The sequence below is a fragment of the Eriocheir sinensis genome, unplaced genomic scaffold, assembly GCF_024679095.1.
Source record: "Eriocheir sinensis breed Jianghai 21 unplaced genomic scaffold, ASM2467909v1 Scaffold1138, whole genome shotgun sequence".
Classification (NCBI taxonomy): Eukaryota; Metazoa; Arthropoda; class Malacostraca; order Decapoda; family Varunidae; genus Eriocheir; species Eriocheir sinensis.
The window spans coordinates 1-27,294 of NW_026110450.1; the positions used below are offsets into that span (position 1 = coordinate 1).

General features: G+C 41.1%; 1 long non-coding RNA gene across 1 annotated transcript; it reads left to right on the forward strand.

Annotated features, from left to right (window-relative positions):
• Positions 1-6,417: 6,417 nt before the first annotated feature.
• LOC126989370 (uncharacterized) lies at positions 6,418-26,822 on the forward strand. Its single transcript, XR_007743233.1, has 3 exons — positions 6,418-6,562; positions 19,441-19,540; positions 24,524-26,822. It is a non-coding gene; the product is annotated as an uncharacterized LOC126989370 (long non-coding RNA).
• Positions 26,823-27,294: the final 472 nt, after the last annotated feature.

Sequence of the window (27,294 nt, forward strand, 5' to 3'; positions counted from 1 at the left end):
TTAAAGGAGGTGGACAGGAACAAAAGTTAGAACAACCATGGATAACAGACAAAATTAAGCAGTGTATAAAACAAAGGAAAGAATATAACCGTGCCAGGAGAAATGCTACAACACCACAAGAAGAAATATATTATAAAGAAAAATATCTACTATCAAAAACAGAGACATACAAGGAAGTGAAGTCAGTAGTGTATGATTATGAGGAAAAAATAGCAAAGGAAATAAAGGAAAATATTGATAAGAAAAAGTTATGGGAACTTATTGAGGAAAAAGGAAAAAAAAGGTGAACTGAGAATCTACGATGAAAGTGGAAAGGAGTTACCTAGAGAGGAAATTAAAGAAGTGATTCAAGACTACTGGAAGAATATCTATAGAATGAATGAAAATAATGTAAAGGAAGTGTGGAATGCAGAAACAAAAAGAGTATATACAAGAAAATGAGAGGAAAACTTACTCTCAGAAAATATTGTAAGAATACTAATAGAGAACGAACAGGGGGAAGACTTGGCCGTGTGGGATGAAAGAACACTGGAACATTTTGATACAGTGAGTAAACTGAACAGGGTGATAAAGGAGATGGAGTACCACATAGTTCAAGAGAAAGAAGTAAAAGAAGGCTTAAAGAAGCTAAAGAACAAGAAGGCAGCGGGTCCGGACAAAATGAAGGGGGAATTCTATAAAGCACTTCAAGACAGTGAGAAATTTATAAAGTTATTGACAGAAAGTTTCAGGGAAATATTAGAAAACGGAACAGGACCTGATGAACGGAAAAAGTCAAGAACAATAATGGTGCCAAAGAAAAATAAACCAAAAGTTTCTTAGTTAAGGCCAATGGCAATAACAAATGTGTCATGTAAGTTATTTATGTCAGTAACAGTACAAGAATATATTGAAAAACACTTAATTGATAATAAACTAGTAAAAGATACCTCACCAAAACGGACTCAAAAAAGGGCAGAGTAAGAAAACAATTTAATGGTGTTAAAATATTGTATTGACAATACATTCAAAAATAGAAAAACATTATATGTGATGTCAGTGGACTATGCTAAAGCATATGATTCAGTAAAAAGGGACAGCTTGATCAGCATATTAATGGACTTCAAAATTCATCCCAACTTAATAGATGTAGTCACTGGAATATATACAGACGATCCTACAGATATAGCAATAGGAGGAGATGAAGAAATTGAAATGATAGTGACCAGCAGCATCAGACAGGGCTGTACAGCTTCCACTACCTTATTTAAATTATTGACATACGTAACAATAGACACACTGGAAAAAGAAGGAGGCTACCGAGACGAAAACTTTAAGTTAAGTGCTCTATACTATGCAGATGATGGATTATTAATTGCAAGAGCAGAGGAAGAAATGAGTAAAATGATAGATGTACTGGCTAACCTAAGCAATTACACAGGCCTCAGAATAAATAGAGATAAGAGTAGTATTATAATATTTAATAAAAAAGAGCAGCCTGAACAGATACGAGGTATTAAATTTAGTACAGACATTAAATATTTAGGAGTAACAGTGAGTAATAAGAAAAATTGTTTCAAAATTCAAAAAGAGCATTTCTTTTTTTTCTTTTTTTACAGCTAAGGAGACAGCTCAAGGGCGCAAAGAAAAAAAAGAAAAAAAAGGCCCGCTACTCACTGCTCCTGAACAGAGATTAAAGGAGTGTCCAAAATCAGAGGTCAATTTCAGGAGGAGAGGTGTCCTGATACCCTCCTCTTGAAAGAGTTCAAGTCGTAGGCAGGAGGAAATACAGATGAAGGCAGATTGTCCCAGAGTTTACCAGCGTGAGGGATGAAAGAGTGAAGATGCTGGTTAACTCTTGCATAAGGGGTTTGGACAGTATAGGGATGAGCATGAGTAGAAAGTCGTGTGCAGCGGGGCCATGGGAGGAGGGGAGGCATGCAGTTAGCAAGTTCAGAAGAGCAGTGAGCGTGAAAATATCAATAGAAGATAGAAAGAGAGGCAACATGGCAGTGGAATTTGAGAGGTAGAAGACTATCAGTATGAGGAGGAAAGCTGATGAGACGAAGAGCCTTTGATTCCACTCTGTCAAGGAGAGCTGTGTGAGTGGACCCCCCCCCCCCACACATGAGATGCATACTCCATACGAGGGCGGACAAGGCCCCTGTAAATGGACAGCAACTGTGCGGGGGAGAAGAACTGGTGGAGACGGTACAGAACGCCCAGCCTCGAGGAAGCTGATTTAGTAAGAGATGAGATAGGAAGTTTCCAGTTGAGATTTTGAGTTAATGATAGACCAAGGATGTTTAGTGTTGAGGAAGGTGATAGCTGAGTGCTGTCAAAGAATAGGGGATAGTTGTTTGGAAGATTGTGTCGAGTGGATAGGTGGAGAAACTGTGTTTTTGAGGTGTCGAAGGACACCAGGTTCCTCTTGCCCCAATCAGAAATAATAGTAAGGTCTGCGGCTAAGCGTTCTGTTGCCTCCAGCCTTGAATCGTGAAGTTCCTGTAGGGTGGGTCTTCTATTAAAAGAAGTTGAGTAATGCAGAGTGGAATCATCGGCGTAGGAATGGATAGGACAGTTCGTTTTGGAAAGAAGATCATCAATGAACAACAGAAAGAGTGGGAAATAGGACAGAACCCTGTGGGACACCATTGTTAATAGGTTTAGGGGAAGAACAGCGACTGTCTACCACAGCAGAAATAGAATGGTCAGAAAGGAAACTGGAGATAAAGGTACAGAGAGAAGGATAGAAACCGTAGGAGGGTAGTTTGGAAAGCAAAGATTTGTGCCAGACCCCATCAAAAGCTTTTGATATTCTATACAAAAAGCTTAGAAACTTGCTAATTTAACATATTCAGTCATTGCACAGAGCTGTAACAAAATTCTTATCGGGAAAACTTACTGGAAGAGTATTGGCTTACCAACAATTTTGTATGCATCTAGTATTTTAGCCAATACCAAAGATGAAATTCAAAAGTTACAGAGGATTGAAAATTCCGTGTATAGGGCAATCCTGGGAGCACCAAGCTATGCTCAAGTTCCAGTCTTGAGAGGAGAGATTGGGTCAAGTGCCATGGAGACTAGAATAAGGCAAAACCATCTAAATTATTTGAAATATATAGAAGAAATGAACTGATGAGGAGGATCATAGAGGAAAAGGCAACAACAAGGAATGATTATTGGTTTAAGTCAACTAAGCAATTTATGAAAGACATTAATTTAAATTACTCTGACCTAAGAGCAATTAAGAATGAAAAATTAAAGAATAAGATCATAGACTGGGATAGTAAGAGATGGCAGCAGGAAGTAACAGAAAAATCAAGTTTATCAATATATAAAAATTGGAAGACAGAAATGTCGGAAGAGAAAATATACAAAAATAGACCATCGTCACCAATATTATTTAAGGCAAGAACAAATAATCTAAGACTAAACGATAGAAATAGACACACTAACGGAGACACTAAATGCATCTTTTGTGACTGGAATGTAGAGGATTTAATGCATTTTCTGTTGTGGTGCCCAGGGTATGCAGAAATAAGAAAGAAGACAATTTTACTGCAAAGACCATACATAGAAAATTAAGAAAATATCATAGGACAATTACTCCTCAACGAGCTAAAGATACAAGAATCCAAGGAAATAGTGTATGAGATGTGGAAGAGAAAGCCAAGGAAAGAACATAATGGAAGCAGCAGCATAAGAAGACTTGGAACAACATCAGGGAAGACACAAAGGCCAAGCTTCCCGACTTACACCTGACCTGACCTGACCTGAAGTGCTTAAGAAAGTGACATCCAGCCTAACTAGCCCCTTAAAACACCCAAGAAGAAGAAAGTGACGTAATACTGTAAAGGAAAGTGTAAGTGAATAAGACGAAGGGAGGAACGAGAGGAGGAGGACCTCAGAAGCGGTACAAAGCGTTACAGGTCAAAAGAAGAAGAAGAAGAAGACTCACCGCTGGGAAGGAGCAGTAACGGGCGTGTTCAGGGGTCAGTACGAGGTGTTTGGCTCATGTTCATTTCATGTATCCATGTATCCCGACACGCGGGCGCGGCCTCGCCCACCCACGCACTTGTCCCACCCAGACAGCCCTTGGTTACTCTCGCCCTTGCAATTGTGTTCTCTCCTTGGCGTCCTGTTTCATGATGTCTGTTCTCTGATGTGGTTCTGCCTCTTCTTGGTTTGCAGTTTCCCTTTCCCTGAAGGTCTTTACAAGGTGCATTTCAGTTGCCTGCTGCATGGTGCCTCCAATATGTCGAGGGCAGCTAATTCATTACTCTGGGTCTATTTTGCCTCAGTTTATTTGGTGCAGTTTTCACAGTATTGTGGCTGACAGCAGTAACTGTGATATATATGCTTTGTCTTACATTTTAGGAATTTGCTGCTGCTTTTTATTTTGAATCCTGTTTCTATGAGGATGTGATCTTTGTCCCCACAGCCCCGCCGGTGCTGTGCAGAAGTGAGGGTCTGAGGCGGTGCTGTGCTCAGCGCTCCCTGAGTCCTGGCTGCCGCTGGCCTCTGTTCAAGTGCAGGCTGCCAGGCCGGGCAGCAGCCAGAGTGCCGGGGCCACCAGGAGCAGACTCTCTGATGTGAAGGTCAGGGGTGATCAGGAGAGCCACCACCACCACCATCTTGCTGCTGGCACCTCCAGCCATAAAGGAAAGAGAAAGTTTGATTGCAGGAAGCCTTGAGACTGAGAACAGGCCCACCAGACACAGCCTTACACACACAGCTGAAGGAAACCATGAGTGCAAAGAGTGTGGGAAAAAACTCCCTGGGAAGGGTGACCTCACCAAGTACACCCACACACTCTGGAGGAAGACCTCATGAATGCCAAGAGTGTGGCAAAAAGTTCAGTAGGAAGAGTGCCCTCAACACACACACCCTTACACACACTGGTGAAAGACCTCATGAATGCCAAGAGTGTGGCAAAAAGTTCAGTGATAAGAGTCACCTCAACAGACACACCCTTACACACACTGGTGAAAGACCTCATGAATGCCAAGAGTGTGGCAAAAAGTTCAGTGATAAGAGTAACCTCAACACACACACCCTTACACACACTGGTGAAAGACCTCATGAATGCCAAGAGTGTGGCAAAAAGTTCAGTGTTAAGAGTAACCTCAACACACACACCCTTACACACACTGGTGAAAGACCTCATGAATGCCAAGAGTGTGGCAGAAAGTTCAGTGCTAAGAAGGCCCTCAAGACACACACCCTTACACACACTGGTGAAAGACCTCATGAATGCGAAGAGTGTGGCAGAAAGTTCAGTGATAAGAGTGTCTTCAACAGACACACCCTTACACATACTGGTGAAAGACCTCATGAATGCCAAGAGTGTGGCAAAAAGTTCATTGATAAGAGTGCCTTCAACAGACACACCCTTACACACACTGGTGAAAGACCTCATGAATGCCAAGAGTGTGGCAGCAGCTTTATTACTAAAAATGAATTGAACAGGCACATCTTCAGACACTCTGGCCTGAGAGAGTTCAAGTGTGATGTTTGTAAGAAACATTTCAAGACCAAGCCAGATATTGCCAAACACATGAAGATCCACTTCCCCTGAGGTGCTGTGTTGTGCTGCTCTATGTGTGTGTGTCCACTGCCTATTATTATTATTATTATTATTATTATTATTATTATTATTATTATTATGTGTAAACAGACATACAGACGTACGTACTTACATACACACACAAACGGTTATTTCGTCTTTGTAATAAATTCTTCAACTTGAGAAAGGCTTGGTCTTTTTTCTTCCTTTTCTTGTTTCTTTTTCCTCTTTTCCTTCATTTTATACTGTTACACCACCGGCCCGCACCCCGGACTCCAAGCATGGGCAGGCGGTGTGCCTCAACCCCAGACCACCACACAACGGGCCGTGAACACCCAGAGCAAGACACACCACGCCGACACTCCCCAAGGCCGCCAAAACATCACGAGGGACAAGGCAGAGCATAGAGGCTCACAGTGCAGGTTTTCCACTTTACTCAACAGCTCTAACACGTACAAAACACTGGTTTACAAGGCACAGTAACTCCAGGTACTCAGAGGGGCACAGACACGGCACAGGGCTCACAGAAGCGGGCAGGGGCAGCGGCGCACATCTCTCGTCTCTCCCTGCGCCGGGCCTGCGGGCCGCGGCACCGTTGGCGCAAAGACTATAGTCTTTGTTTGGCGTCCCCACGCCCGGCTGCCACCCAGCCTTCCGCGCCCCAAACCAGCACCCACACACACAAACGACACAAATACGGCCAAAAATATACCCCCCTGGCGTAACAATATCATGATTTAAAACTAAGAAATAAATATATACAAACTCACAAAGAAAGTTTTTTTTCATAATAAATTAACTCCTGATTGATCACTATTGAATTCTAATTAGTGAAATATTAGTAACATAGTCTGCAAGTTTAATCCTTAGCCATGGCCACTGGAGGCAAACGAACACATTTCCTGCCGCCACCGGTCGCCGCTAGGGAGCAGTCAGTGTCTTCAAACAAAACAGTCTGCCATTTGTGAAAGAAAGCAGAGGTTACCTCTGTTTGTGTTCGCGAAGAATGCAGAGGTAAGTGACGTTTCAACCGTTTTATGTTAACAATGGGTTCTTGAATGACTACTGAAAATGTCATAGGTGTTGCAGTTAGAAAATGTCAGTGTTAGCTACGATGCATTAAGATAATTATGGAGGTACAGTACGTGTGAACCATGCGGTTGTTTGTTGTTGGGTAGTAACAGGCCTCTGTGCCGTCGCGGGTGATATTTTTTGGCCGCTGTGTTGCAGCGGCAATTATGTATTGTACCATCGACGGCTGTTATGTATGTACCATCAATAATGTACCTGTTAATCACGGGCGTAACTGGTTACAAAGAGGTGGCGGGGACAATGGGGGGGGGGGGGGGGTGGCGAGCCTGTTCAGCTGGGGGGTCTGGGGTGAGCCCCACAGAAAATATAAAATTTGAGCTCTTTTTAGGAGCACTGTGAGGCCTATTATGGGTGGTAAACTAAATAATATGGGTGGTTTAACATTAAGCACTTTTTAAGGGGTAACGTATACGTACAATTCAATTTTCCTTCCTCTCTTCATAAGAGCGTGATATTTAACCATTCCTTAATGGTTATACAAGCCCAAACATTTGTGGGCTTTGTTGTTTTAATGTATATTCACCATTGAGCTCCTTCCTTTACCATAATGAAAAAGAAAAAGAAAACTATTAATCAATCAATCCCCTAATCTAACCCCGTCTTGAGATTTTACTTGGAATATTTCAAGTGTTCCGTCTTATCCTTGGTTCATTGGTGCTGATCCGTGTTAGTTTGTGGTTAGTTTGTGTCTTATAGATGTTTTTTGTTGATTGGTGGAGGTGGTGGGTGAGGCCATGAGGTGGCTACCCTATATTCAATACTGGTAACTCTCGACTTACGCGAGTTTGGTTTACGCGTTTTCTTTAAATAACGCGGGGTCCAAAATCCAAAGAAATGTTTATAATTTACACGTTTTTTCACTTATACGCGATATTTTATGGATTGGCCACCAGGGCCCGTATCCTCGAGAGCTATAAACTTTTACTCTTAAAGTTACTATCAAAGTTAAGTTTCAATTTATTAAGAGTAAAAGCTATCCTCGTCAACTTTGAGTGTAGGTATTAGCAAATCCTGGCTACTATTATCTTCTTCTTCTTCTTCTTTATGGCGGGCTCGTTGCTAAGGACGCCTCCGTGCTAAACGTAAACATCCGACATGAATTACGTATATATCTCAAAAGAATAATAAAGAAAAGATGTATAAATGTACAACAGAAACATAATAAATGGCAAACACAAGAAAATACTGAGTTTTGTGGCAGATAGAAGCAGCCTCAAAGGCTGCTTTTACTCCGTCACTCGTCAATACCCGTATCTCCCCGCCTGCGTCACGATTTGCTCTGCTGAAATTACCGCACCATAACCACGTTATCTGCCCCAATGAGCACATCTACGGGCCGGAGAACCAGCGCAGAAAAGGAGTAAGTTTAATTGGTCGCCAGATGAAACGGTCTTCTTACATCAAATTCAAGAAAAAATACGTATAATCAGAGGGAGTTATGGAAAGAGTATCACCCCTGAGGATAAGAAGAGAGCGTGGACTGAAGTGGCAGAAGCTGTAACAAGGTTAGTAATCACATATTCATGGTTCAATTAGCTTACAAACTAACCTAACCTAATCAATTGGGTATTTTTTGCATAATAACACAACCACTGACCTTCCAAACAGAACATACCTTTTTATTCTGTATCTGAATAGTTTTATTATGACCATTTCTGCCACAACCCCCTCTCCCTCAACAACCTAACATAGCTAAACCTAACCATGCCAAACCTGCCCCGTCCTACCGAGCACATCCTAACTTAACATGCCAAGTTTGTTGGGGGGGAAGAGGGGGTTGGTATAGATAGTTAAGGCATATTTGCCCTGTTTTTATTCTTTATTTATTTTTATTTGTTTATTATTTTTTATTGGGGGGGGGGGGGGATGCTAGGCATGCCAGACTATGGACACTTTTACAAGTACTTTATGTCAAGACTATATGGGAATAGGTAGGTTTTGTGAGAATGGTAAAGTAAGATTAAAATAGTATATTTATAGCATTGGTCAAACAGATTATGGTGATATAATGTTAGATTGGAATGTACTCAAGATAATGAAATTAAGGTTAATGCTTTTATTTTTTTGTTACATATTCACATATTCATGATTCAAGTAACTTGCAAACTAACCTAACCTCGTCAAATGGGTATTTTTGTATACAAACACAACCACAGAGTTTCCAAACAGAACATACTTTTTCCTACTGCTTCACATGAATAGCATCATCATGACCATTTCTGCTGCAACCCCCACTCCCTCAACAATCTAACATAACTAAACCAACTCCTGCTAAACCTGTCCAACCTAACACGTCCTAACCTAACATGGTAGGTCCCCAAGTGCCAAACCTGCCCCGTCCTACCGAACACATCCTAACTTAACATGCCAAGTTTGTTGGGGGGGAAGAGGGGGTTTGTATAGATAGTTAAGGCATATTTGCCCTGTTTTCATTCTTTATTTATTTTTATTTTTTTATTATTTTTTTTATTGGGGGGGGATGCTAAGCATGCCAGACTATGGACACTTTTACAAGTACTTTATGTCAAGACTATATGGGAATGGGTAGGTTTTGTGAGAATGGTAAAGTAAGATTAAAATAGTATATTTATAGCATTGGTCAAACAGATTATGGTGATATAATGTTAGATTGGAAGTACTCAAGATAATGAAATTAAGGTTAATGCTTTTATTTTTTTGTTACATATTCACATATTCATGATTCAAGTAACTTGCAAACTAACCTAACCTCGTCAAATGGGTATTTTTATATACAAACACAACCACCGAGTTTCCAAACAGAACATACTTTTTCCTACTGCTTCACATGAATAGCATCATCATGACCATTTCTGCTGCAACCCCCACTCCCTCAACAATCTAACATAACTAAACCAACTCCTGCTAAACCTGTCCAACCTAACACGTCCTAACCTAACATGGTAGGTCCCCAAGTTTGTTAGGGTGGAAAGGGGGTTAGTATAAGAGAGTCAAGTCATATTTACCTGTTATTTTATTTATTCCTTATTTAGATTTTTTTTGGGGGGTGGGTGGGTTGGGCATGCCAGGCTCTCAACACTTTTACAAATATTTTATGTTAAGACTATATCGGAATAGGTAGATTTGATGAGAATGGTAAAGTAAGATTAAAATATTATTTTGATAGCATTGGTCAAACAGTTTCTGGTGATATAATGTTAGGTTAGAAGTACTCAAAAGAATGGAATTAAGATTAATGCTTTGAATTTTTTTGTATAGCTGTATTGTGTAATATCCTCCTACTTAGAGAAAAGCATTTTAGAAAAGTAGGCAATGAAAAGTAGTATTTATGGCCATGTTCATAACAACTAAAAAGTTAATGTCTTATGATGCATGTAAATAAAATATTGGTACTGATTTAGCTTTCCATCACAGCATGTATTAAATGTTATTGGAGAAGGTATGGGAAATAAAAAGCATGCCATAGTGAAACGATTAAGAAACTTGCTTCACATTTATACCCTGACAGTGCCTTCCCTGGGAGTGGACCCCGTACGCAGGATGACTGTGAGAGGCGTTGGTACAACGTACAACAAAAATCAAAGCCTTGCATTGCCAAGTGCAAGAATGAGCAGCGGCAGACTGGTAATTTTTTTTAGTTGTTATGTCTTTAAATGTAAAACTTATATTAGTTAGTTTTTTATGTGCTCACAGAATGCAGCTATACTGGCCACAATGCCTTTATTTCAGCTTAAACTTAATAAGTTCATAGCAGTGAACTGCATATTTGATATAGAAATTTTTTTAATGTTCATCTGTCAATGGTTATCAATCTATCTAAATACCTTGGTTGTCTTCCAACAGTGAAGGGTTTTAGCCAAGACAGGCACACACTTACTCACACACTCACACTCATGTACACCACTCTCTCAGCTGCACAGCCCCTAAGAGAGTAAAAAAGGCCCTCACTGTATGGGGGATTAGCTGCACAGTTCAGACAGGGAACTTCCACACCAAGGCCTCACAGCATACACTGGTTTACCCCTGCCCCTTCATAACAATGACATTTCCCCCAGCACCTGAGTGCCCCACACGTGTGGCACCACAGATACGCAGGCGCCTGCCTATATAACTATGACATTAACTGTGGTAGATGAACTGGTGTATGACATCATAGGCTGCTCGTCTCATGTATTTGAAGGGGTACCAGACCCATTCAGCATTGACATGATGTGCTAGGGATAGGACAGCAGCAACAGTCAAGCAGCAGTGAAATACTGACTGGCCTGTATGTTTTTGGCAAAAACTTTTATATTCTCATTAAAACAATTTATTAATCACCCTTAAATTCATATTCTTAGTAGATACACACTTTATCAGTATTGCTAGAGACCATCCCAGCACATTGTTCATTACTTGTGGAAAAGATACCATTAGCTGCTCCGGCAACAGCCACTGCTTCAATATCTGCTGGCCCTATGACACCAGCCACTGCTTCATCATCTGCTGGCCCAGTGACACCTGCCACTGCTTCATCATCTGCTGGCCCTATGACATCAGCCACTGCTTCATCATCTGCTGGCCCAATGACACCAGCCACTGCTTCATCATCTGCTGGCCCAATGACACCAGCCACTGCTTCATCATCTGCTGGCCCAATGACACCTGCCACTGCAAGGGATGACAATGAAGCTGCTCCACCACAGTCACCACCTACTTCATTGGAGTTAAGAGATGCCTTTCAAAGGGCATCAGTATAATTTTTTGATGCTGGGGCTGAATATTACTGCCTCAAGGCTATGATTTTCACCTTTTTTTTATTACTGAGGAAGTTAGGGTGGAAGGGGTGAAAAATAATCTCTGCTGTTTTTTGACAGAAATGGTTAGCAAATTCATTCAAAGCACAAAATTTACGGGAAAAAAAATTGTGTGCCATTGTGAGTGGGTTCACTTGAGATTGGGTTCCAGTACGCCTCCGTGGTTTAGTGGTCAGCATGCCTGGCTTCTACGCGGGCCCGGGTTCGAATCCCGGCCTGGGCAGTCGGCGTGCAGCTCACCCAGCTGATCATCCTCCCTCTCGGGCTGGTCGATAAATGATTACCAGGGGAAACTGTGGTAACCCGGATGTCACACTGGCCCTGTGTCCCGGGGTAATGGGCTCCCTCCCACCACAGGCTCAAGGCCCAGTGTTACGGAGATGAGCACCGAGGCCACGCGCTGCTACAGCGTATGCCCCAACTTTACCTTTACCTTTATTGGCTCGACTGACAGACATGGCTTTGTATGTCGAAGGTCACTGGTTCAATCTCCACAGCCAGCACTCTCTAACTTGGATTTTCCCGAGTTCCCTAGAGCCTAGATTAATTTCTCGGTGTTAAATGAGGAGATTTGCACCGGCACCCAGTCATGGGTGTTACAAGATGCGTTGTTACAATCAGGGGCGTCGTTTGGCCTTCAAAAGTGGGAGGGACATTAGGGCAGACAATTTTTATATATATATATATATATATATATATATATATATATATATATATATATATATATATATATATATATATATATATATATATATATATATATATATATATATATATATATATATATATATATATATATATATATATATATATATATATATATATATATATATATATATATATATATATATATATATATATATATATATATATATATATATATATATATATATATATATATATATATATATATATATATATATATATATATATATATATATATATATATATATATATATATATATATATATATATATATATTATATATATATATATATATATATATATATATATATATATATATATATATATATATATATATATATATATATATATATATAACATCATTAGATTATAACACATTTAGGCACCGATCATATTTGCATTTTATGTAGTCTGTGATGCAGGCAGGATATTCATTAGCACCTAATTAGACTCATGCTGCTCTCCAGTGCTCTCTGATGAACTCACAATCAAAGATGTAGTATACCTATATGGTAGCATTGAGTAATCTTAGGTCACTTGGTAAAGTGTTCACCTAAGTCTGACCCAAGCTGACAACATAAACCTAAGCGTGTTTGCAAGCTGAGTGTTTAGAATATTGGCATAATAATAAAAGATGCTGAAAACTGGATTCCACTACTTTATTGGATATATGAATAATTATATACTGAATTTGTAATGGAGCTAAGATAAAAAAAAGCTATGTTTTCAGTGGTCATACCATGATCTTATGAAAATAATTAGGTTGACATATATAATTAATTACTACGTATTTTGGTATAATGACCATTGCACGTTAATACCATAGCTTTGCGAGCATTGAGTAATCTTAGGTCACTTGGTAAAGTGTTCACATAAGTCCGACCCAAGCTGACAACATAAACCTAAGCATGTTTGCAAGCTGAGTGCTTAGAATATTGGCATAATAATAAAGATGCTGAAAAACTAATTTCACTAATAGAGTAATTATATACTGAATTTGTAATGGAGCCAAGATAAAAAGCTATTTTTCAGTGGTCATACCATGATCTCATGAAAATAAATAGGTTGACATATATAATTAATTACTACATATTTTGTTATGATGACTATTGCACATTAATACCATAGCTTTGAATCCAATGATGAATATCTTCAAGCAAGACACAAATAGCAACAGATTGGTCACCAATTCACTCAGTAAATACAATACTCCAGAAAAGTATACACTGAATTCACAATAAAGTTGTTTTTCCACTTGGAACTTTGTAAACAGAAACCAAGTAACCTCGTTTTACTTCACTCATAAGTCATGATGTTCGCGATGTGGTCACCTCGACCTTTCGTTCCTCCTCCCTCACACTGGCAGACGTCTCTAACAAGCTTACCACCATTATCTCAATATGAATAACCGGCAGGAGTAATTTGTTTTCTAACTTGATTTTAAAGCAACAATAATTATAAATCATATTCTAAATGACATTTTAATGCAATTTTAATGTCATCTTTTTCATTTGCAAGTGTGTACCTTTCTGCTACAAATAAAAGTTTTTTTCCCATGTTTTGTTTTCCTTAACTCGAATATTTCACATTTTAATCAATAACAAAGGCATCAAACACTAATTGTATGTTCAAGCTATGTTTATTTATTTTTTTTCTGTTGACAAACTACATCGTTTTCCTTTGGTGCCATTATTTTCACATGGGTACAGTCTATCACTCCCACAACACCGGCAAGTTGGTACAATTCTGCTTGCTTTTCACGGATCTCCACCCTATCAAGGGGAGACTGGATAAACCTCCCGACTACCTACGGGTCACTGAGGGCGGCCAGAGTTTCCACAATCACCCTGCTTACACTACTCTGGCTTACCCCAAACTCATCACTTGAACACTGCAGCATTTTTCCTGTAGCCAAGTATCTTTACGTCAAAATCACTTTCAACCCCGGGGTGAGGGAATGCTCCCTTTGAACTGGATCTTGTAGCTCTCTTTTCACCAAATCAGTCACATACTCCATTCCTGCACGGTCTAATATGTATGTCTTGACAAGTTCACCATCGTTATACAGTTCCAAAGCGTCCGATCAAACTCTAAATTGCGGAGGCGGGCTGGGCGAGGAAGCCCGGTGGCCATGTTGATATGGGTCTGGGTCTGGGATTCACTATTAACTTTACTATTAAGTGTTTAGAAGTCCTCGCCAGCACTCCCAAGTTAATACCAAAGTTAATAGTAGGTATTAGGCTAATAGTTGTTGAGGATACACTTTGAGAGTGAAGTTAATACTAAAGTCGAAAGTTAATACCAAGTTTAGTATTAATAGTTGTCGAGGATACGGGCCCAGATGTCTCACGCAACTGAACTCACACGGCGCCGCGGCCACACAGCTGAGCTCAGTTCTTCCCGCCTACTACTTGAATAACAATACAGTACCCACGCTGCCACGCTACTCAACAATAGGGGTGGGCTGGTACCGGTACCAGTACCGGTACTAACGGTACCAGCTATATGGTACGGTACCGGTACCAGACTGCTCGGTACCGATACCAATACTAGCCAGTCGCTCATGGTGTCCCTCATTTCTTCCTCACACGAGTGAGGCTGAGACTGAGTGCCTGAGTGGATATTCTCTCTCCTCCCACTACCACCAACACCAGAACTATTGTAAATCTCGAGAATGCATTGCCTGATTTTGAAATAACAACCGATGAAGTCCTTAAAGCTCTCCATTCACTTAAAACAAATAAAAGTCCCGGACCCGACAAAGTATATCCTATACTGCTTAAAGAGACAATGAGTGAAATACTCTCCTCCCACACTACCGTATTCAATATGTCCTTGCGACAAGGCATCGTCCCTTCGGATTGGAAAAAGGCTAACGTGACACCGATTTTTAAGAAAGGAGACAAAAAAATACCAGGTAACTACCGATCCATTAGTCTAACTTCAATTGTAGGTAAGCTACTCGAGAGCATAATTAGAGACAAAATTGTGAGTTACCTCGAAAGCCACTCATTAATTGGGGATTCACAACATGGCTTCCGTAACAAAAGATCCTGCCTGTCAAACCTACTGACCTTTTATAACGATCTTTTCTCAATTTATGACGTAACCAAATCAGTGGACGTAGTCTATCTTGATTTCCAGAAAGCGTTTGATAAAGTCCCACATCATAAATTACTTTATAAATTAAAGCAAATAGGTATTGACGGTCAAGTAAACCAATGGATCGCGAATTGCTTGAGCAACAGACAACAAAGAGTTGTGATTGATGGATTTAACTCAGAGTGGGCGCCGGTCACTAGTGGCGTCCCTCAGGGCTCGGTTCTTGGCCCAGTGCTCTTCATTATTTACATCAATGACGTGGATGTTGGACTCAATAATCACATTAGTAAATTTGCAGACGACACAAAGATTGGTAACTCGGTTCTCACTGACGAAGACAGGCAAAGCCTCCAAGAGGATTTGCACAAAATTTCAGCTTGGTCGGATAAATGGGAGATGCCCTTTAACGTAGATCCTTCAAGTTGGAACAAAAAATAAGAAGTTCGATTACGAAATGCGCGGCGTTAAACTCACAAGCGTTCAATGCGTTAAGGACCTGGGGGTCAAAATCGCGTCAAACCTCAAATTCTCACATCAATGCATCGATGCAGCAAATAAAGCGAACAGAATGTTGGGCTTCATTAAAAGAAACTTTATTTAAGAATAAAGATGTAATACTTCCGCTCTACAATAGTTTAGTCAGACCCCACTTGAAATATGCAGTACAGTTTTGGTCTCCCCACCATGCAAAGGACATTGCTAAACTAGAAGGTGTTCAGCGTCGAGCAACAAAAATGATCCCTTCCTTGCGCAACAAATCATACAAAGAAAGGCTTTCCACCCTTAACATGTTCTCTCTTGAGAAACGTCGCCTCCGAGGAAAACTGATCGAATGTTTTAAAATACTTAATGGTTTCACGAATGTAGACAGAATAAAATTGTTTATGATCGATGACACTTTGCGAACGAGGAACAATGGCATAAAACTCAAATGTAGACAAGTAAATTCAGACTGCACCAAATTTTTCTTCACCAATGTTGTAGTGCGAGAATGGAATAAGCTCCCACCATCAGTGGTCCAGTGTAACACGATTGACTCCTTTAAAAACAAGCTCGACTGTCACTTCCTTGAACTTAATATTAACTAGAGTAGAAAAGCAACGTTTTGGAGCCATCAGATTGATGTAAAATCACTTAGGTTTAAGGACAGACCACCTAGTCTGGACCATGGGGTCTGTGTGGTCTGATTTTCTATGTAATTCTATGTAATTCTCTCTCTCTCTCTCTCTCTCTCTCTCTCTCTCTCTCTCTCTCTCTCTCTCTCTCTCTCTCTCTCTCTCTCTCTCTCTCCACTGAATGAAGTGAATATTTATTTTTCGATACAAACTAACGCCCTATAGCTTTACTTTCCTTTCTATCTAGAGCTTTTGAATCAATCCTTAACTGGAAGATTCAAAACCACCTTTCCACCTCTAACCTTCTATCTGATCGCCAGTATGGGTTCCGCAAGGAGCGTTCTACTGGTGATCTCCTTGCCTTCCTTACTGACTCTTGGTCATCCTCTCTTACGGCCGTATTCTCAGTGATTCTCTTCCCCCTTCCCGCGAGGAAACGAGGCTTCGTGGACCAAACGGTATGCTCAGTGACGAGGAGTGTCTTTGATGCAGCGCTGCAGCGGCGGGAAAAATGAACTAATTTCCTCTCTTGACGAAGAGGAGGTGAAGGCCCGCTCTTCGCTAATATCTTCGCACATTTAATGCTTTATTACAACATTTTTCCATGTTTCTGTATCATTAATTGGGTATAAGAACAATTTAAATTTTCTAGGCCTTATATAAAAAGTCATACAATGCGAGAAACATTATTTTTTTCTGTTTATTCAAGACTTCACGGTTCCCATGATAATTTAAGCCAACACTGGAACGCACCTCCAAGCCAGCATGCCCCGCCCTTCAGACTCAACTATTCACAACAGTTCTCCTTTTTAAGCGTTTGTAGGGCGGGCACTTCAAACCGTAAGCATGAAGAGTGCTGGGACAAATTTAAAAGTGACGGACTGACAGGTAGGCTTCGGCCTCCGGGCGAATGTTTCACAAGTCTGTATGAATATGTGGTGCTATGTGGTACTCCGTGCTGGGCTTCCCACAGCCAATCTCCAAACTCGTGACGTCACCTGTGGGTGGAGCTTAGCAAAGTTCAGCAATATAGATGATACCATTTTCCACCCACTGATAGGAGCTCTAAAGCTAGTTAAAAATATATTTATAAGTGAGAAATAACGAAGGGAGAAAGAGATCTCATGGAACAGGAGGAAAATAAAGAAAATAAAAGCAGTTTATTCTAACGAGGTCTCCTAAGCTCCGCCCACAGGTAACGGGACGATATCAGAGCGAAGCAAACATAGCCACAGATACCAACCAATTAAACCCATCAATGTAAATTTTCTGCTATATATAGTGTATGTCACTGTATCAAGCACTGCTTACATAAGTACTTGTCACACAATATTTTCCATTATAGAAATGTACCTAAAATGCATTAATGTTTCGGTTTTCAACGTTTGTTTGATTTGCAGTAGTACCAACACTACACGGAAAGATTGTTTCGAAGGGGGAAGAGAAACTAGGGTTTGAAAATATCTCTTCACGGAAACACACTCTAAGCGACGCTTCGACGAAGAGGGAAGAGCTTCACTGAAAATTCCGCCGTTAGCCATTTCGGTGAAACCTTTGCTATTGCGCTGGACATATCAAAAGTTTTTGATAGGGTCTGGCACAAATCTTTGCTTTCCAAACTACCATCCTACGGTTTCTATCCTTCTCTCTGTACCTTTATCTCCAGTTTCCTTTCTGATTGTTCTATCTGTGGTGTCCCACAGGGTTCTGTCCTATCTCCCACTCTCTTTCTGTTGTTCATTGATGATCTTCTTTCCAAAACGAACTGTCCTATCCATTCTTATGCCGATGACTCCACTCTGCATTACTCAACTTCTTTTAATAGAAGACCCACTCCACAGGAACTTAACGATTCAAGGCTGGAGGCAACAGAACGCTTAGCCTCAGACCTTACTATTATTTCCGATTGGGGCAAGAGGAACCTGGTGCCCTTCAATGCCTCAAAAACATAGTTTCTCCACCTATCCACTCGACACAGTCTTCCAAACAACTATCCCCTATTCTTTGACAACACCCAGTTATCACCTTCTTCAACACTAAACATTCTTGGTCTATCCTTAACTCAAAATCTCAACTGAAAACTTCATATCTCATCTCCTACTAAATCAGCTTCCTCTAGGCTGGGCGTTCTGTACCGTCTCCGCCGGTTCTTCTCCCCCGCACAGTTGCTATATATTTACAGGAGCCTTGTCCGCCCTCGTATGGAGTATGCATCTCGTGTGGGGGGGGCATCCACTCACACAGCTCTCCTTGACAGAGTGGAGTCAAAGGCTCTTCGTCTCATCAGCTCTCCTCCTCATACTGATAGTCTTCTACCTCTCAAATTCCGCCGCCATGTTGCCTTTCTTTCTATCTTCTATCGATATTTTCATGCTGACTGCTCTTATGAACTTGCTAACTGCATGCCTCCCCCCCTCCTGCGGCCCCGCTGCACACGACTTTCTACTCATGCTCATCCCTATACTGTCCAAACCCCTTATGCAAGAGTCAACCAGCATCTTCACTCTTTCATCCCTCACGCTGGTAAACGCTGGAACAATCTTCCTTCATCTGTATTTCCTCCTGCCTACGACTTGAACTCTTTCAAGAGGAGGGTATCAGGACACCTCTCCTCCCGAAATTGACCTCTCTTTTTGGACACTCCTTTGACCTCTATTCAGGAGCAGTGAGTAGCGGGCTTTTTTTATATATTTTTTTCTTTGCGCCCTTGAACTGTCTCCTTAGCTGTAAAAAAAAAGAACTACCTCTTATTTGATTTACATTGTTTTTGATTTACGCGACCTCTTCAAGGACACAATACTCGCGTAAATCGAGAGTTACCTGTAATTACCAAGTCTCCCCTTGTGACGGCTATCTCCAGGGACATGTTTTGATAGCAAATACATACTTTTAATGGTTATACAAGCCCATGCATTTGTAGGCTTTGTTATTTTCATGTACCCATTGAGCTCCTTCCTTTACTATATTAAAGAAAAAAAACTACCCTAATTAACCTTTTTGCCTATTATTAAAATGAGTTAAACAAACTAATTTTAGGGCATTGACTGTTTATATCTTGCCAAAATATGATGCTTGTTATTATTTACACACTGTTATCTTCCAGAAACCACTAAATGACTGACTTTTCAATGTCTGAGGTGCACTCGCTGGCGTTCCCCGCCCAGCCCTGCGGCCTGACCCGCCCGCCCCCCTGGCATACTTTGGTAAGAAATGGGTATTCTAGTCCATATGTTTGTGGGCTTTGTCAGTTTGGTACATGTTTACCCTTGACCTGCTTTCCTCTACTGTAAATGCAAAAGTGTGTCCTGCTGCTGCAATACATTGTCAGCATTTTATTTATTTACTTTTTTTTTCAGAAGTTTTCAATATTCTGTGAACTGTTAGTTAGTATTACGGCTAAAATACTAACATAATGTGTTAAGCCTCATGTGAAATGTCGCTAATAGGTAGATGTATATTTACCCTTTCAACCATCAGGGTAAGTGTCAGGGGGGCTTTTTTTGTGTGTTCCACCAACTTGACTGAGGTGGTGGACACTTTTCTTTATACATGATCAGTGTATTTCCTCATGAGAATAATTTTTATATATGAGTTAGTTTACTTTTACAACTATTAACCCGTACAGCCACGCGCTATTTTGACCTTATATCCACCTCACTCCCGAGTCCCTGTCTGATGTTAGTTATTCCACAAATCACTTGTAAATGATCTAAAAAAGGGTAAAAGGTATAACAACACTCATACTGGCTTATTTTGGCCTCTATGGGGGATGGTTTATTAGTGCACTGTGGTGCGTCCTCCCGCCAAGCTCCCTCATCCTGCCTGACGCTGTATTATTCTTGCCTTAGTGATGTTTGTAAGCAGCGTAATTGTCTCTTTGACACGTACATGCAGAAATGTGTAAAACTTATAGTAATATCTAAATATATACTATTTCTGGGTGTAAATTTATACCATACATTCAGTTTTATTGTTGTGTCTCCGTCGATCATACTGTCAATGATTATTGTCTTGGTAATAAGAAACACAAAATGTCTTTGATATAGCCTAGTACCAGCCTTTTTTGCACTTGGGTGTGCTGTGGCTGGGTGTGATGGGAGTCAGGCGACGCTCTCACTCTTTCTCGAAGAGACAGAGAGAGCTACCACATGTCCAGTTTGGAAACCCTTTTTCACCATACAAACCGTGTAAGTAAAGGGAGAAGTTAGTGTCGGCTATAGCAGACAGCGGGTCCTTGGTGTACAAATGCTGTGTTGGCTATAGCAGACAGCGGGTCCTTGGTGTACAAATGCTGTGTTGGCTATAGCAGACAGCGGGTCCTTGGTGTACAAATGCTGTGTCGGCTATAGCAGACAGCGGGTCCTTGGTGTACAAATGCTGTGTTGGCTATAGCAGACAGCGGGTCCTCTGTGTACAAATGCTGTGTTGGCTATAGCAGACAGCAGGTCCTTGGTGTACAAATGCTGTGTTGGCTATAGCAGACAGTGGGTCCTCGGTGTACAAATGCTGTGTTGGCTATAGCAGACAGCAGGTCCTTGGTGTACAAATGCTGTGTTGGCTATAGCAGACAGCGGGTCCTTGGTGTACAAATGCTGTGTTGGCTATAGCAGACAGCGGGTCCTTGGTGTACAAATGCTGTGTTGGCTATAGCAGACAGCGGGTCCTTGGTGTACAAATGCTGTGTTGGCTGTAGCAGACAGCGGGTCCTTGGTGTACAAATGCTGTGTTGGCTATAGCAGACAGCGGGTCCTTGGTGTACAAATGCTGTGTCGGCTATAGCAGACAGCGGGTCCTTGGTGTACAAATGCTGTGTCGGCTATAGCAGACAGCGGGTCCTTGGTGTACAAATGCTGTGTTGGCTATAGCAGACAGCGGGTCCTTGGTGTACAAATGCTGTGTTGGCTATAGCAGACAGCGGGTCCTTGGTGTACAAATGCTGTGTTGGCTATAGCAGACAGCGGGTCCTTGGTGTACAAATGCTGTGTTGGCTATAGCAGACAGCGGGTCCTCTGTGTACAAATGCTGTGTTGGCTATAGCAGACAGCAGGTCCTTGGTGTACAAATGCTGTGTTGGCTATAGCAGACAGCGGGTCCTCGGTGTACAAATGCTGTGTTGGCTATAGCAGACAGTGGGTCCTCGGTGTACAAATGCTGTGTTGGCTATAGCAGACAGCGGGTCCTCGGTGTACAAATGCTGTGTTGGCTATAGCAGACAGTGGGTCCTCGGTGTACAAATGCTGTGTTGGCTATAGCAGACAGTGGGTCCTCGGTGTACAAATGCTGTGTTGGCTATAGCAGACAGTGGGTCCTCGGTGTACAAATGCTGTGTTGGCTATAGCAGACAGCGGGTCCTTGGTGTACAAATGCTGTGTTGGCTATAGCAGACAGTGGGTCCTCGGTGTACAAATGCTGTGTTGGCTATAGCAGACAGTGGGTCCTTGGTGTACAAATGCTGTGTTGGCTATAGCAGACAGCGGGTCCTTGGTGTACAAATGCTGTGTTGGCTATACCTGACCGCTGTCGTTTACTTGTCCTGCTTCGGCTTCGATACGTGTCACAAACATAAGAGCAACATTTTTCAATCAAGATATGGCTCTATGACCAGTGGCGGATTTAGGGGGGGCCGAGAAGGCCATGGCCTCAGGCCCCGCGCCCACAAGGGTCCGCGCACCTGAAAGGCTACAAGGCACCTTGGTCCCTAGGGTAGAACTTTTTTTGAGGTACGGCATTGTTAGGAAACAAGTATTTTTATTAGTTACCCGTTAATTTGTTTGTTTGTCGTTTTTCCTGTCACAAAAAAATCACAATACAAATAAAATAAAACGAACTTATTTAGATCAATTTGACAATTAATATTTTCTTCCATAAATAATAGATATATAGTTTTGTAATTAATGAACAAAATTATTTTCATTATTTTTTTTCATGAAATTTCAAGTATATAATTACAATTATTTTGATGGTTACCTTGATTATAATTAAATTATAAATGACACCCGTGCAGCTTTGAGGCGCTGTTTAGGGCCACGCATTCCCACCAGCCTTGGGCTCAACACACCATAAATCCGCCCCTGCCCACAATGCTTCACAGAAGGAAAATGTTTTAGTTTTCAGCTTAATATGTGGTGTTATAGGGGTCAAAAGGTGGAATTTGGGGCTGACCAAGGACTGATTGCTAATTTTCCCATATAAAGTAGTATTCGTACTTAGCAAAATTTGTGTTTAGCGGAGGTTTCGCGGAGGTTTCGCGGACTATTTAGCAGGGGTGTGGAGGCGGAGTTAAGATTTTCCGACTCCGACTCCGGGAAGTTTTAAAGTTGTGACTCCGACTCCGCCCCCATGCCCCTCCCCTATACTGAAAAACTTTTTTTTTATTCAGATGCTGCCTGTAATACCGGTACACTCTCTTGAGGTCTTTTTCTTTCATGAATTCACATCCAAACTACGTGTACTCTATATAGACAACATCCAGATAATGTAAAAGAAAAAACTTCACAACTTACATTACACGATAAATGATTACGTTAAGGAGTCGGAGTCGGGGGTATTTTTACCGACTCTGAATCTGACTCCGGCCAAAAGTAGCCGACTCCACCGACTCCGACTCCGACTCCAGCCAAAAGTAGCCGACTCCACCGACTCCGGCCAAAAGTAGCCGACTCCACCGACTCCGACTCCGACTCCAGCCAAAAGTAGCCGACTCCACCGACTCCGACTCCGACTCCACACCCCTGCTAATTAGATTGCTAAAATGTGGAAACACTGTATAAGTATAGTGAGCTAGCTACCTAACTAACCTAACCATGCCTTGCCTTACCTTACCTTACCTTACCTTACCTTACCTTACCTTACCTTACCCTACCCTACCCTACCCTACCCTACCCTACCTTACCTAACCCAACAATAACCTATCCTAACCTAAGTAAGTATGTAACTAACATAACAGTACCCTACTCTACCCTACCCTACCTAACCCAACAATAACCTAACCTAACCTAAGTAAGTATGTAACTAACATAACAGTACCCTACCCTACCCTACCCTACCCTACCTAACCCAACAATAACCTAACCTAACCTAAGTAAGTATGTAACTAACATAACAGTACCCTACCCTACCCTACCCTACCCTTCCCTACCCTACCCTACCTAACCCAACAATAACTTAACCTAACCTAAGTAAGTAAGTAATTAACATAACAGTACCTTACTCTACCTAACCATTACCTAACCTAATGTAACACAATATGATCTAAAAAATCAATATCATTATTATTTCCAAATGATAGCACAGTACCTATAATGTATCAATGTAATCAGTATGAAATTATCTAAATGATGAGGTGAGTGAAGTTCACAGGTGTCGTATTGGCCACTTGTAAATAAAACCTTGCTATGCACCCTGCCTCATGTTAATGTTTGTCAGGGTTTATTTATTTATTTATTTTTTTATTATTATTATTATTATTATTTTTTTTTTTTTTACGTCCTTGCCCATTGCGCTGGTAGGCTTTCTTCATGAGCCAGATGGTCGGCCCAAGCTTGTCGTGGCGCAAGCATTTTTTTTATAGTGGCGCCAGTTATGTTTGGTTCATGCTGCCCCACAGAACTCATTCTTGATTCACTGGACGGTTTCTTCTAGAGTCCGGGTTGATGGGGGGTCTTCTGGACAGCCTGTGGACAGTCTTAGGCAACTCGGCGGTGACTGAAAAATCCCAGGTGGTAGCGTGGGGATTCGATCCGATGTTGTCCATGATGCCGTGAATGTGAGCCCAGCACGCTAACCACTCAGCCACCGCCTAAGATACAATTAACAACAGTCTGTCATGCATAGAGTGAAGGACATGCAGTTTGTCAGGGTTTGTTGTTCACCTTGATTAAGACAATTAACAACAGTCTGTCATGCATAGAGTGATGGACATGCAGTTTGTCAGGGTTTGTTGTTCACCTTCATTAGGACAATTAACAACAGTCTGTCATGCATAGAGCGAAGGACATGCAGTTTGTCAGGGTTTGTTGTTCACCTTGATTAGGACAATTAACAACAGTCTGTCATGCATAGAGTGAAGGACATGCAGTTTGTCAGGGTTTGTTGTTCACCTTGATTAAGACAATTAACAACAGTCTGTCACGCATAGAGTGAAGGACATTACATAAATGATAAAACATGTCTTATTATTCTTTCAGAAATGCTTGACTTTCGCCTGAGATTGTGGGAGGACAGGGACTATATCCATGTTCAGGTTCAAGTTTCTCCAGCTCTGTTGCAAGTGACCAAAGACCTTATTCAGAATCTTCTTCCACGTTGTGAATGCCAAAATGTGAATGTCAGTGTCCATGTCAGTGTCAGTGTAAGCCATTTTGGTTTACCTTTCAGAAATTTAAGGTGAGTTTTTGTAGTTATTGGGACCACAATTACAATGTGAAACAGGACGATGACCAGCAGGTGGTCTTTGGAACGTAAGTCTAAACATAAGGCGGCTGAATATACGAGTGTCAGCAGTGTGAATATGAATGATGAATTTTCAGACAAGTATGATGACATTGTTAGCACTGGCAGCCCTTCACAAAGCAATAATAGACTAAATTTGCAGCAGATTGCTGGTGTTCAGAAAGTGGTTCTCAAACAGAAAGTAATGACACAATAGATAATAGAATTGGTGAAAGAGATGATGGATTAGAGCAAGAAAAAGTACTTCTGATGAAAGGGATGATGAATTAGAGGAAGAAAAAGTACTTCTGATGAAAGGGATGATGAATTAGAGGAAGAAAAAGTACTTCTGATGAAAGGGATGATGAATTAGAGGAAGAAAAAGTACTTCTGATGAAAGGGATGATGAATTAGAGGAAGAAAAAGTACTTCTGATGAAAGGGATGATGAATTAGAGGAAGAAAAAGTACTTCTGATGAAAGGGATGATGAATTAGAGGAAGAAAATCATGATGAAAAAGAAAGTGCTACTCAAGACTTACTTTTTAATTGGGCTCTCGATCATAACATCAGTCATGCTGCATTGAAAGATATTCTCTGCATCTTTGAGAGAGCGTCATGATTCTAATATGCCTGCTGAACCTCGTACATTATGCAGAATTCCTGCAAGCACTTCCCATAAAATAGATAAAATATGTGATGGAGAGTAAAAGTTAATTGTGATGGACTGCCTCTCTAAAAGCTCTAGTAAACTATTTTGGCCACTCATGGTTCAGTTTTGTGATGAGACAAAAGCACTAGCTGATGTATATCTATATAGGAGAAAGAAAGAGAAGGGAAGGAGAGGAAAGGAAGGGAAAGAAAAGGAAAAGGAAAGGAAGGGAAAGGAGGAGAAAGAAAGGGAAGGGAAGGAGTGGAAAAGAAGGGAAGCAAAAGGAAGGGAAAGAAAAGGAAGAGGAGGGGAAGGAAAAGTTGGAGAAAGAAAGGAAAGGAAGGGAAAGAAAAGGAAAAGGAAAGGAAGGGAAAGGAAAAGAAGAGAGGAAGAGAAAGAAAGGGAAGGGAAGTAGAAGAAAGGAAGGGAAAGAAAAGGAAGATGAGAGGAAGGAAAAGTTGGAGAAAGAAAAGGCAGGGAAGGAGAGGAAAAGAAGAGAAAGAAAAGGAAGATGAGAGGAAAGAAAGGAGAGGAAAAGAAGGGAAAGGAGGAGAAGGAAAGGAAGAGAAAGGGTAGGGAATGGAGGAGAAAGAAAGGGAAGGGAAGGAGAGGAATGGGAGGGAAAGAAAAGGAAGAGGAGAGGAAGGGAAAGGAGGAAAAAAAGGGCGGGAAAGAAGAGGAAAAAACAGGAAAACAAAACCACATTATATATTTTCTCTTTTTATTCTCTTTTCAACATTATTATTCTTCACTTTCCTTATACAAAAAAAAAAAATTCTTCCGTTAACAAGAGCAAAATAAATATAAATAAACAAATAAAATTCCATATATATATAATAGAAACTAGGTCATACAAAATCTTTATATAAATACTAATTCCTTAAACTTCTTATATACACACATAGACTCTATCACAATCTATCTATCTATCACATCTGTTCTAATATATATTCATTGATCACATTCACATAGCACATCTATCACTTCTCTCTATCTATCTATCTATCTATCTATCATGTACTTATTGAATGGGTAAGGAAGGGAAGGGATGGGAAAGGTAAGGTAAGGGATGGGAGGGGAGGGAAGGGAAGGGAAGGAAGGGGAGAGAAGGGAAGGGAGGGGAGGGGAGGGAGGATAGGGAAGGGAAGGGAGGGAAGGGGAGGGGAGGGGAGGGGAAAGGTAGGGTAAAGGATGGGAGAGGAGGGGAAGGGAAGGGAAGGGAAGGGAAGGGAAGAGAAAGGGAAAGAAAGAGCAATAGAAGGGAAGGGAAGGGAGGGAAGGGGAGGGGAGGGGAGGGGAAAGGTAGGGTAAAGGATGGGAGAGGAGGGGAAGGGAAGGGAAGGGAAGGGAAGGGAAGAGAAAGAAAGGGAAAGAAAGAGCAATAGAAGGGAAGGGAAGGGAAGGGGAGGAAGAAAAGGAAAAGAAGGAAATTAAATGAAAAGAGGAAGAAATATGCAGAAAAGGGAAATAAGAGGAAGGGAAGAGGGGAAGAGAAAGAAAGGGAAATAGAGGAAAAAAAGGAAGAGAAAGAAAGGGAAATAGAGGAAAAGAAGGAAGAGAAAGAAAGGGAAGGAGAGGAAAAGAAGGAAGAGAAAGAAAGGGAAGGAGAGGAAAAGAAGGAAGAGAAAGAAAGGGAAGGAGAGGAAAAGAAGGAAGAGAAAGAAAGGGAAGGAGAGGAAAAGAAGGAAGAGAAAGAAAGGGAAGGAAAGGAAAAGAAGGAAGAGAAAGAAAGGGAAGGAGAGGAAAAGGAAGAGAAAGAAAGGGAAGGAGAGGAAGGAAGGAAGAGAAAGAAAGGGAAGGAGAGGAAAGAAGGAAGAAAGAAAGGGAAAACGAGGAAAAGGAAGAGAAAGAAAGGGAAGGAGGAAGGAAGAAAGAA